We start from the raw sequence: 16,423 nt of genomic DNA on the forward strand, positions 1-16,423 counted from the left end.
AGAGAGCGAGAGACAAGCAACAATCGTGTGTGGGCGTTTGACGAAGTGGTTTGGCCACTTCGCGGTTGGTCGCGGAGAATGATTCCTATGTGGTTTATGGTTTCGGTTTCGGGGCCTACACCGACCGGCTTATTGTGGAATCCGATTGGATATGCATAGGCGGCCGGCAGCGGACAGCATACGATTGGTTTCGCGATGTGCAGCAAAATGGCGGGATGAATGTGAGTGTGCTGTATTGGAAAAAATATTTACGGTTCTGGAACGATATTTATTATGCTAGGTATATGATTTACAGGGGGCTCAAGCTGTATGACCAGCTGTTAATTCTTATATGTCAAAGTGTTATGTTGAAGATTTTCAACAGGATGGACAGTGAGAATGTTTTATCTTCATACTTACCTGATGAGTTTGACTGCGTTCGTCAATCTATCATATAGTCATATATATATCTCATCCTAAAACGTCTTTATAGTAGATACTGTATGATCCAAAGAGGCTTCTAATGGTAGGGTCAGATGTCAGTCCTAATATCTATTTATGTTAAAGATGCTTAAGAGTTTGGCTTTAAACTTTTTATTCGTCAGATAAGACATAAATAACAAATTCTCATTACTATTCCGTTTGTTTTGATTATGGAATAGAACTGTAATCTGCCTTTTAATTATTGTTAACTACAATCAATTAGGTCATTAGCTGATCCCATCCTAGCTTTTAGTTGGTTAAAATTTAAGAAAACTGAATTCCACTATAAATTAATAGTTCACGACAGATACGTATTTCGCCTACGACTTGTAGGCTACAGCAGTGTCTGTTTTCGTAAAAAAATGAATAGTGCAATTCATTTGTGAGTTGCTTTGGTGTAGGACTACGTCTTACGGCAAGGTTTAGGATAGGGTGTCATTCCAAAAAATCAAAAAATGTGAGCGTCACGAAAAACTGAATGATTTTGAACGCTAATAGCTCCAATAGCCAATTATGAATGAATTTTCATGGTTTAGATACCGATCGACTCATAATAGATGAAATAATTTTGTAATTTCTATTACAACGTTCTTTTTCAATCACTAATTAGTGAAAATTAACGAAAAGTTTCAAGGTCAAATATCACCATAAATTTTCGCTGTGATCGCTTCACAGTCGGGACGACAATTAAATACACCATCTGTTTTCTGTGATTTAGCTTATTTTCCTTTTAGAAAAAAATAACAGAATCTCCCCGACCCAACAGGTCAAAGATTCTTTACGATGTACAGACTTATACTAATTTGATATCTGTACTTGGGAAGTACGGTATGCCAAAAAGTGATAAAGACTACTCGTCCTAACAAGATTGCTTGGGACTGCTGTAAACCTAGTCCAATTTGATGTCCTGAAAGTGAACAGAAAAAAGTGCGCGACCACCTTTATTTTTCTCCCGATTGTATATGTGGATGCAAGAATTTATTCAAAACTGTAGGAAAAACGGGTTGAAGGAATATTCGTGCGTGCAACGCGATGCAGCAATTTTCAAAGTAAGGCAGAATCAACGACTGTCTGATTCGAAAGTTGGTTTTGGACGTTTAATTTGTTGCTTTACAATTAGTAGCATGCAATTGTTTAAATATGTACTTTCGATTGTATTAGCTAATTGATATTTTAACTGTCATAATTTTAACTCGTTGTTCGTATGTTGGTTGAAAGGCGATTATATTTCAAATCAACCTGTCATAATAAATGGTGCTATATTTCAACTATTTTCAAGCAAATTGACGAATGTGAACCAGTGGTAAATGACGACCCAGATTATTTATTTATTTTTTCCATTCAACCGTAAGTTGTGCGTCCAATGACAAATATTTTATGTTTTGAGCAATTAACATTCGTTTTAAGCGTAGTCCTACGTTACCTACGCGGTCGAGTTTTATACACAACCCGTCTGATTTTTTTTAAATTTTAATCTTTGTATTCCACTAAGGCGCTCAAAAAATTTCAGTTGTGGTTGGTTGTTTCTGCTGTTATAAATTTATTACAGATTTTTTTGAATTTTCGTGAAGCTGCGGATGTGTATTCTTCTTCTTCGGGCATAGCTAGTATAATTATGAACAAAAATAATGTTAACAAAATTCGTGATGTCCTATTTTCCAGAATACCTCAAGGCAGGGGCGTAACCAGCAGTGTTGAAAAATTCAAAGCAGCAAAAAACTCAATGAGATCTCAAGCACATGAAATTTCAACCTTAATCACAAGCGCGAAACTCACTGAATTTCTCCCGCTGTTATACGCGATGTCTCTGTTGCTATGCGATGTGAACCAAATTCAGCTGTGAGCATTTTGCTTCACTCTTCCACAGCTGGCATTTCATACAACGGACCAGAGAGCAAAAAAGAATCTACCGAGAAAACATCAGCAGTGAGAAACGCAGCACGCATTCATGAATTAAGATGGCAAACATATTGGTGCAATTTACATTTTTCCTTCGCGCGAATCGACATTTTCTTAACTAGAAAGTAACAAGCCTAATACGTATTAGATAAACATGTAATTTAAATGTGCGTTTTAGTTTAACTTTGCGATTTATTTAGAGATTCATTCCCTCACGCTCACTCACAGCTACGACGCATCGCACGAGAGAATGTCTATGCTGTTCAACAAAGAATTTGTATGTATATGTGCATAGCTCCGGGTAGCAGTTGAAGCAAAGCAGAATGTGATCAAGTGGGAAGCAATATTCGTGAGTTTTGTGCTTCTTGCTATGAAAACAGAAAAACTCACGCGTGATTTTTGTCTGCATAGGATCAAGCTGACATGATTTTGAGTTTTTACCATCACTGGTAACCAGAAGAAATCTATAAGCTTTAGTTTAACAAAAAAAAATCTGCCATAACCTAACTTCAATAAGTTTATTAAAAAAATGTTGGTTTTTAAAAAGAGTTTTCAGTCGAAGCTAAGAATAAACTGAAGCTAAATATTCCTCATTTGGAAAAAAATGAACTCAGGAAAAAGATATAAATTTTTTGCATCTTTTGAATTTGCATTTATCGTTGCCCGAAAAATTGTAGCCGGATGGGGATAATGAAGGAAATTATTAATTAATTAATTAATTTAAAATATAAAAACACTACCTGTCAAAAAAGTCAAAAAGCTTGAATCAAGGGCTAGGATTTTTGGTTGGGTTTAGGCTTGTGCTTAAACTAGGACTTGAGCTTGGTCTTAAGATTGGATTTGGGCTTGGGTTTTCAATTGGGCTTAGAATTGGGTTTGTGCTTAAAGTTGGGCTTCGACTTGGACTTTTACTAGGACTTGGACTTGGTCTAGGACTGGGACTAGGACTTGGATTTAAACTTGGCCTTGGACTTGGACTGGGACTGGGACTTGGACTTGGACTTGGACTTGGATTTGGACTGGGACTTGGATTGGGACTTGGACTTGAACTTGGACTTGGTCTTGGTCTTGGACTTGGACTTGGACTTGGACTTGGACTTGGACTTGGACTTGGACTTGGATTTGGACTTGGACTTGGATTTGGACTTGGTCTTGGACTTGGACTTGGACTTGGATTTGGACTTGGACTTGGACTTGGACTTGGACTTGGACTTGGATTTGGACTTGGACTTGGACTTGGACTTGGACTTGGACTTGGACTTGGACTTGGACTTGGACTTGGACTTGGACTTGGACTTGGACTTGGACTTGGACTTGGACTTGGACTTGGGCTTGGGCTTGGGCTTGGACTTGGACTTGGACTTGAACTTGGACTTGGACTTGGACTTGGACTTGGACTTGGACTTGGACTTGGACTTGGACTTGGACTTGGACTTGGACTTGGACTTGGACTTGGACTTGGACTTGGACTTGGACTTGGACTTGCACTTGGACTTGGATTTGGACTTGGATTTGGACTTGGTCTTGGACTTGAACTTGGACTTGGACTTGGACTCGGACTTGAACTTGGACTTGGACTTGCACTTGGACTTGGATTTGGACTTGGTCTTGGACTTGAACTTGGATTTGGACGTGGACTTGGACTTGGACTTGGACTTGGACTTGGACATGGGCTTGGACTTGGACTTGGACTTGGACTTGGACTTGGACTTGGACTTGGACTTGGACTTGGACTTGGACTTGGACTTGGACTTGGGCTTGGGCTTGGACTTGGACTTGGACTTGGACTTGGACTTGGACTTGGACTTGGACTTGGACTTGGACTTGGACTTGGACTTGGACTTGGACTTGGACTTGGACTTGGACTTGGACTTGGACTTGGACTTGGACTTGGACTTGGACTTGGACTTGGACTTGGACTTGGACTTGGACTTGGACTTGGACTTGGACTTGGACTTGGACTTGGACTTGGACTTGGACTTGGACTTGGACTTGGACTTGGACTTGGACTTGGACTTGGACTTGGACTTGGACTTGGACTTGGACTTGGACTTGGACTTGGACTTGGACTTGGACTTGGACTTGGACTTGGACTTGGACTTGGACTTGGACTTGGACTTGGACTTGGACTTGGACTTGGACTTGGACTTGGACTTGGACTTGGACTTGGACTTGGACTTGGACTTGGACTTGGACTTGGACTTGGACTTGGACTTGGACTTGGACTTGGACTTGGACTTGGACTTGGACTTGGACTTGGACTTGGACTTGGACTTGGACTTGGACTTGGACTTGGACTTGGACTTGGACTTGGACTTGGACTTGGACTTGGACAAGGACAAGGACTTCGGGAAATGCATACAAGCTCAGTTGACATAGAATGGTGAGGTAGTCAATATCTCCTAAAATCATTCTAGCCAGAAACATGGCTTAAGTGTTGCCACGTCTTCTTTTAAGAGCCCGCCAGCATATTAAGCAAACGACAACGTTCATCATACTGCGATAAGTTTCTGCATAGCAGCAACATAGGAGAGCGTAAGATTTTTTTCTGTACTGCTTCGATTCTGGTGATCCAAATTTCTTGATAAAGACGTCAAATCACAGATCCGTATGCCAAAACAGTCCTTACGAATGAATAGTATAATGATTGAAAACTCCTTTGGGACTTTAAAAATAAATCCAAATTATTTACAAGATCTGGAGATAATGTCGTTACAATGTATGCGGAAGGTTTGTGGGCGATCCAGGACGACACAAAGATCACGAATGTGATAGATGCGTTGTAACATATAACTCACCATGTTGCATATGAAAACGATAGGCTTATTTCTATGGTTAAACTGACTCATTTACTTACCTAGCCAGCCCCAATTAACCATAAGCATTAATCTAATACCGTATATTGGAAATAATTCTGCATCCCAAGTGCCAAACTTTTGTATGTTAGCAATCCTAATGCTTATAAAACGTATATTAACATTGTTGATGCATAGAAGCATTAACGTAAATTAGCATTAAAGAAAGCAATATATGCGCATTTAACGTAACAATATAATGCATTTAGTCAATTGCATTGAAACGAGCCGTAAGTGTTGATGAACGGCTTGTACTTGACTTCTTATTTTGCTATTCTGCGGCCACTATTTGTGCCCTCTTCCATCTGACGGTTGCCGTCTTTTTCTACCCTATTGGTAATGCAGGACAAGTAGCTATGATATGAGAGGGAATGTCACCAAGATTTAAATACGACTAATTTCAACTCACTCAATCACATCCGCTATGGTTTAGAGAGCAAAGGTGCAAGGAAACGAAAGAGGTTGCGTGACTAACTCCCGGTTCGACTCCTAGGTGGTAAGATTATTCAGCATTTCAAAAAATGGTTCTGTTTATCCTGCTCCCCTTGAGACGCAGCAAAAAAAAAATCGCTTGCTTTTTTAGTTTTTTAAATCCCGCCCGAATCTATTTTTATTTAACATAACAAGCAAACGATATGTCGTCGATACTTTTTCGATACGTCGATAATGTAGACAAAATGACGTTTCGTTTAAGCCTCAAACAAACACTGATAATGTTTATTGGATGCTTGCGGCGTAGCATTTTAACAACCCGCTATTTCGCCTTTTTAGCATTATGTGAGTTCTACAGAAAAATGCGATGCAAGGCGGCGATGAGAGTGGGTTTGATGGTGCTCAGTAGTTTCTTGAGACGACATCCTCAAACTCTCTATGAGGAAGATCTTTGAGCCAGTTCTCTGTATTCACTACGGAGTCGCGTAATTTTATATCCATCCCAATTTTAAAAGAGGTCAAGTGTTTTTGCAAGTTACCCCTGTATTAGAAGTAAAGTTTTTATTTCATTAGTCACTAAAAATAAATAAAAAAGTAAAAAATGAGACGAAATTTATGTAGTAATAACAAAAATGCAAGATTCAAAATGGCCGATGGAAAGTTGTGGACAAATTTCTTCAATTTAACGGTTTTGGCTTCCCTAGTAGGGAACACAGACACAGTTGTTATAAATCAGTTGTGGCCAGTTGTGGTCAGTTTTTGCAACCATAAGTGCGAAAAGTGTGCCTAGGGTCTAATCTCATCTGAAAGAGCTTGCAAGTGCGAACCTCAGGTCTAACTTTTGATCTTGATCTCACTGTACGTCACTGAATAGTTATTTTCATTACATGATGCTCTTTAAAAAAGAAACTAAAGCAATAGATTCAGTAAACATGTGAATGGTGTTGACAAATGGCAATGGTTTGCCAACAAACAAACACCGACGAGTGACGGAGAAGAAATACGTACAATCTATTACACTATACATACATATGGTCTACATTTGTTTGACGACTAATAAACAATAAATAAATCGCAAAAGTTTTCTTCTATCTTAATCGTCATATTCGAATTCCTTACACGCTTAATGTTACGTGAGCCAATTTTAACACTCACAATAAGCAGACTCGTTCCGTCAAATTTACTACATTTTACAACAACAAAATGCTCATTAGAATCAGCAGTCTAGCCGGTTGACGGACAGCCGCAAATTGCACCGAAATAAAATAAAAAGCACAATGCAGACGAGATCTTCATAACGACGGTAATTACGGTGTCAGAACTGATTTGTACTAATCTGTGAACCACGAATTGATTCACCTTTTTTCTTTATTTTTTTTGTTTCATCTGTTGAGCACAATAAAACGACTGCAGCTTGTTGTTGCTTTTTGCGCCAGCAGTGCAGACCCGGTGGTGCGCAACCGGCAGGTAGATTTTAGTTTTCTGCCAAGGGGGTCGAAAAACAAAAAGCGTGCATAAGAAATCATTTAACGAAAAGCGGCAGCTTGTACATACCAATGGCAGCCCAGAGCTGTCATAAAACAAGATTGGTTCCGGTGACCCTTTTTTTGCTGCTGCTTGTTGCTTGCTGCTGCTGCTGCTGCTGTTAGGTCTGCGGAGTTCTTAAGAAAAATTAAGATCTCAGGTCCACAACAGGCAACAGTTCCGAAGACCATTTTGTTATGCTTATCACCGATTATCACTCTTAAAGAGCTGGAACGATAATGACCAATATCTGTTGTAACGTGTTGGGCTGCCTCTGCCTCTCGATTCGGAACCAAGTTATAATGAAAATAACCAAATCATTATCTTTTCACTGAAAATATTTTCCAGCTCGGAACAAAAGCAGACCCAAGGCTTCATGGGTTTTGCGAAAGACTGCTCAGCGCGTAAATCCTGAAACTTTCATGATACCTCCGTGCCTTGCATTGGGCATTGTTGGGAAACAGTATACCTCCAACATTGAAACCGGACTTCGGAATGTGCAGCTGAATGCAGCCCATAATTTTTCCCTCCCCCATTTCTGGCCTGCAGACTCAGCTGCCAGGTTTCGGCTAAAAGAAAGTGGAAACACGGCAATTTCAGCGCCCACCTACAATTGAATGACTTGAGCATCTATTCCGGGAGGAAGTGTACTGGAAAATGGAAACATTAATTTTTATAACCAGTTAAACGATCGCTGAGCTGCAAATGGGAGCGTGAGAAGCAAGCGAACCGACAAAATAAAAGTTAAAAGTTTCTCAGCCTCACAGCCGTCCTTTCCGCCAGTTTGCCCGTTCAGTTTTGAATCATTGAACTTTTTTTTCGCAGAAATTCATCATACTTTCTGCCGCATGATCACGATAAGCAGCCGCGCAGCGCTCAGCCGATCTTTAAGCCTGCGAATCGTCGAGCTCTGTTCCGGAAAAAGGCCGAACAAAATCCATGCAACATAAATGAAAATCGGTTATTCAGTTTTCTCTCGACTGGTAGGTCGACTTTTCTGGTAGGTACTAGAACTCCAAGCCAGCCAGACAGGCCCGCCAAGAGTGCGATGATGTGCTGTGTGCTTCGGTGTGGCCCGCCGTGTTACGGCAATTATATTGATTCAAACCACGGAAAAGGTGGAGGTGATTATGGTTAATTTTATTTTATTAATTTCAATAACTGATATTTGCGGTGATTTAAATATTTTGAATTCTATACCTTTATGAATATTTTTCACAATGGAAAAAACGTGTGGTATTTTGTGGGTGATTTAATTTAATATTAGAGTTTATTTGAGATACAGCCCAACAAAATTGAATGAAATTAATTAAAGGCGAAATGTTTACTCTGGCTAAGCGATGTGAATGTGATCAGGGCAGTCTGCATGTAATCAATATTTGAATCAAGTGCTACATTTTTCCGCAGCGTCATAAACTATTATCAAATTGTAAAACAAATATTTAAAGAAAATAAATTTAGTCTGAGTTCTGCTGCGTTTTCCGAATACACAATCGACGGGGATTATGATTGTATATGGAACGGTCCTGAAATTTCGCATAAATTTTTGAATCGTACCTGCTGAAGCTCCCTGCTTAAAGATCGTAAAAAGAATTTGGAAAATTTACGCTTGTGTAAATTTTCTATGTTGCAGTCGGTTTTCAAAAGAGTTAGGCATCAGGCATTCCAAACTAAATCGTTCGTTCAGTGCAATCGAAGCTAGCACCACCCAGGGTGCTAATCTCGATGTACGATATGCTGATACTCATTACTTCTCATTATTCGTTAAAATGTTTGCGCTCCTGGTTGGCCAAAAGCGTAATTACAAAAGTAAACAATCCTCTTAGCGGTCCATTTGTGCCTGAGTGTGTGCCTCTTTTCTGCTGCTGACAGCCAAAATGAAGCTGCACAGCGGTAAATACAGACGTCCAGCAGCCAGCCAGCAAAGGAAAGGAGTGCTCGATGATCAGAAAATTAGCTTACACTCTGCTACTAATCAAGGTCAGATAATGGACCTTTTTACCTGATCAATGTTTTGTTTGTTACATACGTGCGTAGTACGAGCTGTTCCGAAGTCCTTCAGCCGAAGGGAGAGATTTTAGCATGCGATAGGGATAAATCCGGATTACCAGCTCACAGAGGAAAAGGTACATCAGCGTATCCTTTTTTATTGTTTATTTAAAATCATTATACCAAAGAGGACAATGCGTCTTCGGCTTAGCGGATGAAATGGATCCAGGATTGTGTGCTAGGAACAAGTAAACCGGCCATCACCAACGTGAAAGGTAGACGGATCAAGCGTTTGTTGTTTGCTGAAGAACAAGTGTGTGAGTCCTTGAATAGAGATGGACCCTGTCAAACCATGTTCAGGTTGAATAGCTTTCGAACGGCGTGTGTTTGTTTTTGAATGAACGTTTAGGCATGAATTGTAGAGATTTCTTCACATCTTCATCCTGATCCTAACTGATGGAATTTTGAACGAGCCGATTTTCTGATCGATTGAGGGCGCAACTGTTTACCAGGAATTAGAAATTCTATTTTAAACTAAAATAAACCATCTTAACCATACTCAAATTGGTTCTAGCATAGTTGATCGTTGCTGATTACTATAGTTCAATAGACTGCTCATAAATATGGAATTACTGTTAGTTTGTAGTGCGAAACTGTTTAAATCCTTACACCAATCGCTATATCTAAAATAGTGACTACAGGTACAGATTCTTTCAATTTTGTTGAATAATCAACAATTCTGGCGCTGAACCTTTGCACGTGCAAAGCTGAAAGTGAAACTAAATTCTAACTAGTAATTAGAGACTGCATGACAAGTTACATCGATTTTCTACCGGCAACACGTTCCTCACGTTCTCAAGTGCACACTCACACCGCACTTCACCGTTAAAGCGCTATTATTAAGTTGCTTTCAAGCAGCTTACCGAAAGGCAATATTTATGGGGTGTAAATGTTTTCCAGGAAATACAGATATCTTTCCTAATAACCTAATCCCGAACCAGCATCAACGAAAGAGTGCGGAACTAAAAAACACTCATAGAGTTTTTCGAAATCGGCTGACTCACGCCGCCTCTTTTCAACCGCTGCGTTGCGTCGAAGCTCCTTGGTCGTTTCATATAAAATCGGCACATCTTTCGGAAATCCTGCGCTAAAACCGTACCAATCCTGGTGTATCTTGATAGCTCGAAGGAAGTGATTGTCGGCCTTAATTGAATTAAAGCCTTGCCCACTTCCACAAAGCAAACGTCATGCCGCAACAACGCAACGGTTTGGCTCCGATCCCAAACGCAGCAAAATCGACAACCGGATCGTATATGTGTGAAGCGTACAAAGCCTACAAATGCCGCAGGCTGTAGTTTGGTAGGTAATAGCACTGTGTGTGTATATAATTACTAGGAACTTAATATACTAATAGCAATAAAATTTCTTGCTGCCCTTTAATTACTTATACCATTCTTACTTACTATCTTTTTATTTTGCGACCTGCCGCAAGCTATTGGTCAGATTTGTATAGACTATTTATGATACGACACAAGAGATAAAATTGTAACCAAAGCATTGAGCACGGACAGGATTTAACACACGCGAGGTATGTGATAATGGTTTATAGTAGGTAATCAAAGTTAAGGAACAATGTGCATTCCATTACAACATTTAATTACTGTTGAATCCATTGAAAATAACTTGACAAAGCAGGGAAAAAGAAAGAGGCCTGCGATTAGTTGAAATGTTTGGAATAAAAATAGAAGAAGCTGATTTTTTCGTTACGCGTAAGGCTCCGTGGTCACGGAAAATATTATAATCATCAGTTTCAAAAAGTTTCATGCTGCTCAAAGACTTTATTTTGCAATAATTTCTTAGTTGTCTAAAACTATGATACACGATTTTCTCCGGAACCGCTAAATCGATTTTAACAATTTTAGTATCAAATAACTACTACAAAGTTTTTGGAAGAATTTTGTTGAAAACAAACAAGTAATTTAAAATTCACTCTTAAAATTGTATTTTACTAGATGCCAAACATATCTCAGAGATGGGCAAACGAATGTATGCGCTATAAGTCTTATTTGAAAGGTAATATAGCCTCATTATGATCTGTTTTTTGGTTAGACGTTCAATGTTTTACCTTTGTTATACTATAACAAAGGTTTAGGAATTGGTCGAAAAACACGAAATTGATCCGAGGCCCGGAGGGCCGAGCCATATATACCAATCGACAGGGTTCGACGAACTGAGCAATGTCTGTGTGTGTGTGTGTGTGTGTGTATGTGTGTATGTATGTGCGGGGCGCAACTTTTCTATCGCCTGTTTCTCGGAGATGGCTGAACCGATTTGTTCGCTATTACTTTTGTTTGAAAGTTATTATTGCCTAGTATATCACTATTGAATTAGTTCGAGGTCCGACATTTCGTTTAAAAGTTATAAGTAAAAACGTGAAAATTACGTGACACGATTTTCTCCGGAACCAAGTGACCGATTTCAACGATCTTGGTATCGAATGAAAGCTCTTGTTAACGCTAAATTTTTCGGGTAAATTTTATTGAAAACAAACAAGTAGTTTAAAAGTTATCCTAAAAAAACCTGTTTTGACAAGGTAATAATTATCGCCCGTTTCTTAGAGATGGTTAAACCGACTTAGGCGCTATTAGTCTCATTTGAAAGGTAACATAGCCTAATAGATCACTATTGATTTGTTTTTTGATTGGACGTTTAATTTGAAAGTTACGAGCAATTGAATACAACACATTAAAATTTATAATAATTTATAACCATTTCTGATGATTTATCTAGTTTGAATTATTTTGACATCAGATTAGAGATTTTAATGCTGCAAATATATCTGCAAAATTTCAGTAGAATTGGTTTTGCCGATCAAAAGATATTAACCCTCCAACACTCGCGCCAACTTTTGTAATACGGTTACTCGCGCGCACAATGGGCCAAAGCCAAAAAGACATGCGCACTAGAGTTTTGACCGGGAAAACTTGGTTTTAGGTTTATGGAACCTTTGGAAGAATTTCTTGAAATTGAAAGTTCTATCGTCTGGTGCAATTTAAATTTTGATTAATCCCCCTAAAAGTGGAATAAAAAAATTATTTTTCTTCAGTTCCAATATAACACATTGATGTATTCTGCAAAGTTTTAGAGTATATTATTACAAGAAATTTTGCTGAAGACAGTAATCCCCTATCTCTTCAGCGAAGCTAGAAAAATATTATTTATTGTATATGAATTAATGAAATCAGTTTTTTATTTTAGCTCTTTTCGTAATTGTTGTATGACTTTTTCATGTATTACAAAGTTGCACAAATAGTAAAAATACACAACTTTGCTGAATATAGTATACCTCTATGTTTGCTTGTTTAGGAACTGTAGAACTTTGATTATAAAAAATACCCTAATTTTGACCCCGAATTACTCGACTATCAACAGACGGATACATTTTAAACATTTTACATTATTGCTGATTGTTTTGATGCATACAGACACCCTTTTTCCATATGAAGAAACGAGAGAAAATTCCAGGCCAATTCCGGTACACCTCATATGCTGATTGCTTCATTTCTGTGATGTCAGTTTATGCTGATCAATTTTCCCAACAATTTAAAGTATTAATGCATTGAATAATTATGACATTTTGCTCATAACAAGTTTATTGAAGAATATACGTTAGTTACACAACGATTTGTAACTTTATAACAATATAGCGTTCAAAAACCTACACGTGTTATACAAAATACAACAGCGTGAGTAACCGAAGGTTAATAAAAATTGATGAAATTTATTCTAGAAAACTTTATTGGTGTGAATCAAATAGTGTAGTGCCTATTAAATTGGAAATTATGCATAGTTCAAACATCTATAAACTAGACCTTTACTACGCAATGTATATGTTAAAAAATAATATTTGCTCTTACAACCTACTTTTACTTGCACTTACACAAATTATTAACAACTTACTTATCCTTATTCAGCAATTTCATGAAAAAAGGATCTATCAAAATTTATAAGTGGTCATATTTTGTAAACGTATTCAATTTTCAAAAATTTTATGTAAACCAACGCACTACGCAACGTTAACCAATAGATGGATTATACTCCGAAGACGTGTGGGTTTCTATCTCAAATAGCTAGTAAGACCGTATAACAAAGGTTCCTTTCACCACTAGGTGGATTAAATCGGGTTTTTCAACTATCAATTATTTTAGCATTAAGCAACGCTACAAATATATCTGATAAATTTTATAAGAATCGATCATACTGATCAAAAGCTAGTTGAAATCTTTTTTTAAGAAAACTGTTTTGATATCAAACCGCAGCAATTCCATTAAAAAAGACATTACAATTTAAAAGTGCTCCGATTTTGTTTAGTTTTGTGCACTTAAATGATTTTGCATCCGTATTTTATCATTTGTTGCTTAAGGTGACCCTTTCTCTTTCTTTCAAAATTCATGACTTTTGAACCACTGAATTGATTTGAATTATTTTGGTACAAAATGAAAGCCATTTTAACGAGTTTTTCTGGAAAAATATCCAGTTTTTCGCGTGCGCAATGGCGGCTAGTGGGTAGGTACAACCTTTGGAAATTATTAGCATGCCTTTGGCAACTTTATTCGCGTCAAGTTGACATCTCTATCCTAGATTGTTGTTGTAGAATTTTCAAGCGTACGTGAGCGGAGCTGCGTTTTGCGCACTTAATGGCGGCTAGTGGGTTATATGCCCACTAGCCGCCATTAAGTGCGCGAAAAGGTGGATATTTTTCCAGAAAAAATCGTGGTGGATAGGATTGAAGCATCAAGTTTTTAGTGATTGTAAAAACGGCGAAAATACGCGAATTTCGGAATGCACGCGGTTTTTTACGCGAATTTAAGAATTTTTATGGTTTTTACCCAGTTTTTAACGGGTGACAACTAAAATTTTGGAATTTTTTTTCGAAGCCTCAATACTCAACAACAAACGAGATCAGAGAGAAATGAGAGTATGTATGTGTAAGCTCTCTCTCTCTCTCTCTCTCTCTCTCTCTCTCTCCTCTTTTTGTCAATATTTTTTGTTTTGTTTATGCTCGCCCAGTTTTGCTTAAAATGGCGTCGAAACAAGAAGCATTTCTGGAGCGCGTCATTTTTGCAAGATTGGGCAAGCATAAACAAAACAAAAAATATTAACAAAAAGAGGAGAGAGAGAGAGAGAGAGAGAGAGAGAGAGAGAGAGAGAGAGCTAACTCATACATACTCTCATTTCTCTCTGAGCTCGTTTGTTGTTGAGCATAAGGGCCGCGAAAAAATTCCAAAATTTTAGTTGCCACCCGTTATTCTTCGCGTAAAAAGCGACTTGCGTGTATTTTTATATTTTTTCTTGAAAACTGAGAGTTTCTTTTTTCCATGTGTGGACTCATTACTGCGACCAGTATACCCAAGTAACCAAGAGTTCGAATAATGGTGTCTAACAAGGGTTAAACAGCTTTATGTATATCAATCTATAACTTGCTAAGCAGCGTCACTTTTAAGTAATTAACTGAACTTTCAAGCTGTCTTGGGTTCACTGCATAGAACGCTAAGCAGCTTTGAAATAAACTGTCAAAAACTAAGAAAAAAAAAAAATTTAGCAGCACTTCTATGTTCTATTTTTATACTTCTACCTAACTTCTATATTCGTTGCATTTGCCTGCTGTTGGGTTTGAACCCGGGTGTTCCGCGTTGTAAACCTATACCGATCCACTGCGTCACCTTTGTCGTATACAAGCGATGTGAATTTTGCCAATGAGTTGTTCTTAAGTAAAAGTTCGTTTTAGAACTTGCAGCAGCTTTATGCAGCGCGAGTTAATTATAGAACATAAAGTTTGGAACCAGGCAATTAACTATAGTAGTGAGATACCGACAGCATATGCTACACAACACAACACAATAATGAAGAGCATTACATTCTAATTTATATTTGTAATTAGAAATGTGTGAGGATTAAATTTATTCAAGTGAAATAAAAATAATCTCCAATAGTTTCAGATTCTGCTGGTTTGATCACCAGAAATATAAAGAAAAAAGCAGCACGCAGAACTTGTTAGCAACTAAAGTTACTTCAGAACTTCATGTAGCATCCTAATAGCTTTGAAGTATCTATGAAGTACTCGCAACTCTTCTTAAAGCATTTAGTTCCACGTATACTTGATATACACTACTAATCAGCAAGAAAGTTCCACGGAACTGAATCTGAACTAATTATGAACTTTCGAGTTCGCGTGTCAAGTAATATTCGAACTTTTGGTTGCTTGGGTAGTTGATCTATTGCAATATCGCCCGGGTGTTTGCTGTATGACCTGCACTGCATTTCTTTGGCTATAACCGCTATTGAGTAAGCGATATGCTTATTTTAAATTGTATGCGTGCTTGCGTGTATTTGTAATATCGCCCGGGTGTTTGCTGTATGACCTGCACTGCATTCCTTTGGCTATAATCGCTATTGAGTGAGCGATATGCTTATTTTAAATTGTATGCGTGTTTGCGTGTATTGGGGTTTACCATTCCTTCAAAGCTTGATCTACTTTACCCACTTATTACTCGCTGCCAGCACTATCCCATATTATAGCCGTCCCTGGCGAGGACTCATTCGTACCTCTGACCAGTACACTTAACTATAGGAGGGACATTTGCACTGTCAAAAGGCTTCAGAGGGTAAATATAGAATTCAGCACAAAGGAAGGGTAAATGGAGGGGCCTGAGAATAAACCCTTGCTAAAGTCACTTGACATCGAATGGCTTGATTCTACTAAGATTCGAACCCACGACCACTCGCTTGTCAAAGCAGACTCGGTAACCTTGCGGCTACGGAGCCCCCCAGTTTCTTACATAACAAGTGAAAACTTCAGAGACGTATACTTCTTAGATTTTAAGATATAACTTTGCGGGAATACAATGGAGACGCATGGTGTTCTGTTTTTGTCTCCAATTAAATATTGGTGCATTATTTTCTTTTGAATATTTTTGACAAAGTCGAACCAGAAATATGTGTTTCGTATGGTCAATGCAATATTACCCCTCCTAAAGAATTAACCTCTTATTTCATATACATGAGTGAGCTATCTTTTGAATGATAGCTGAACTAAGATAGGCCATTACAAATTATTTTTAAAATTGACTTAAAAAATCGGGCAAAAATTTTTTGTCGAACCTGAGTAAATTTTTTTTAAATAAAACTGTGGGCTTTAGAGAACTCGTAGTGTACGGAGTGTTAACGCTTCTAGCACGAAACAGAAGTGGCAATTCAAACAA

The sequence above is a fragment of the Sabethes cyaneus genome, chromosome 3 (genome assembly GCF_943734655.1).
Source record: "Sabethes cyaneus chromosome 3, idSabCyanKW18_F2, whole genome shotgun sequence".
Lineage (NCBI taxonomy): Eukaryota > Metazoa > Arthropoda > Insecta > Diptera > Culicidae > Sabethes > Sabethes cyaneus.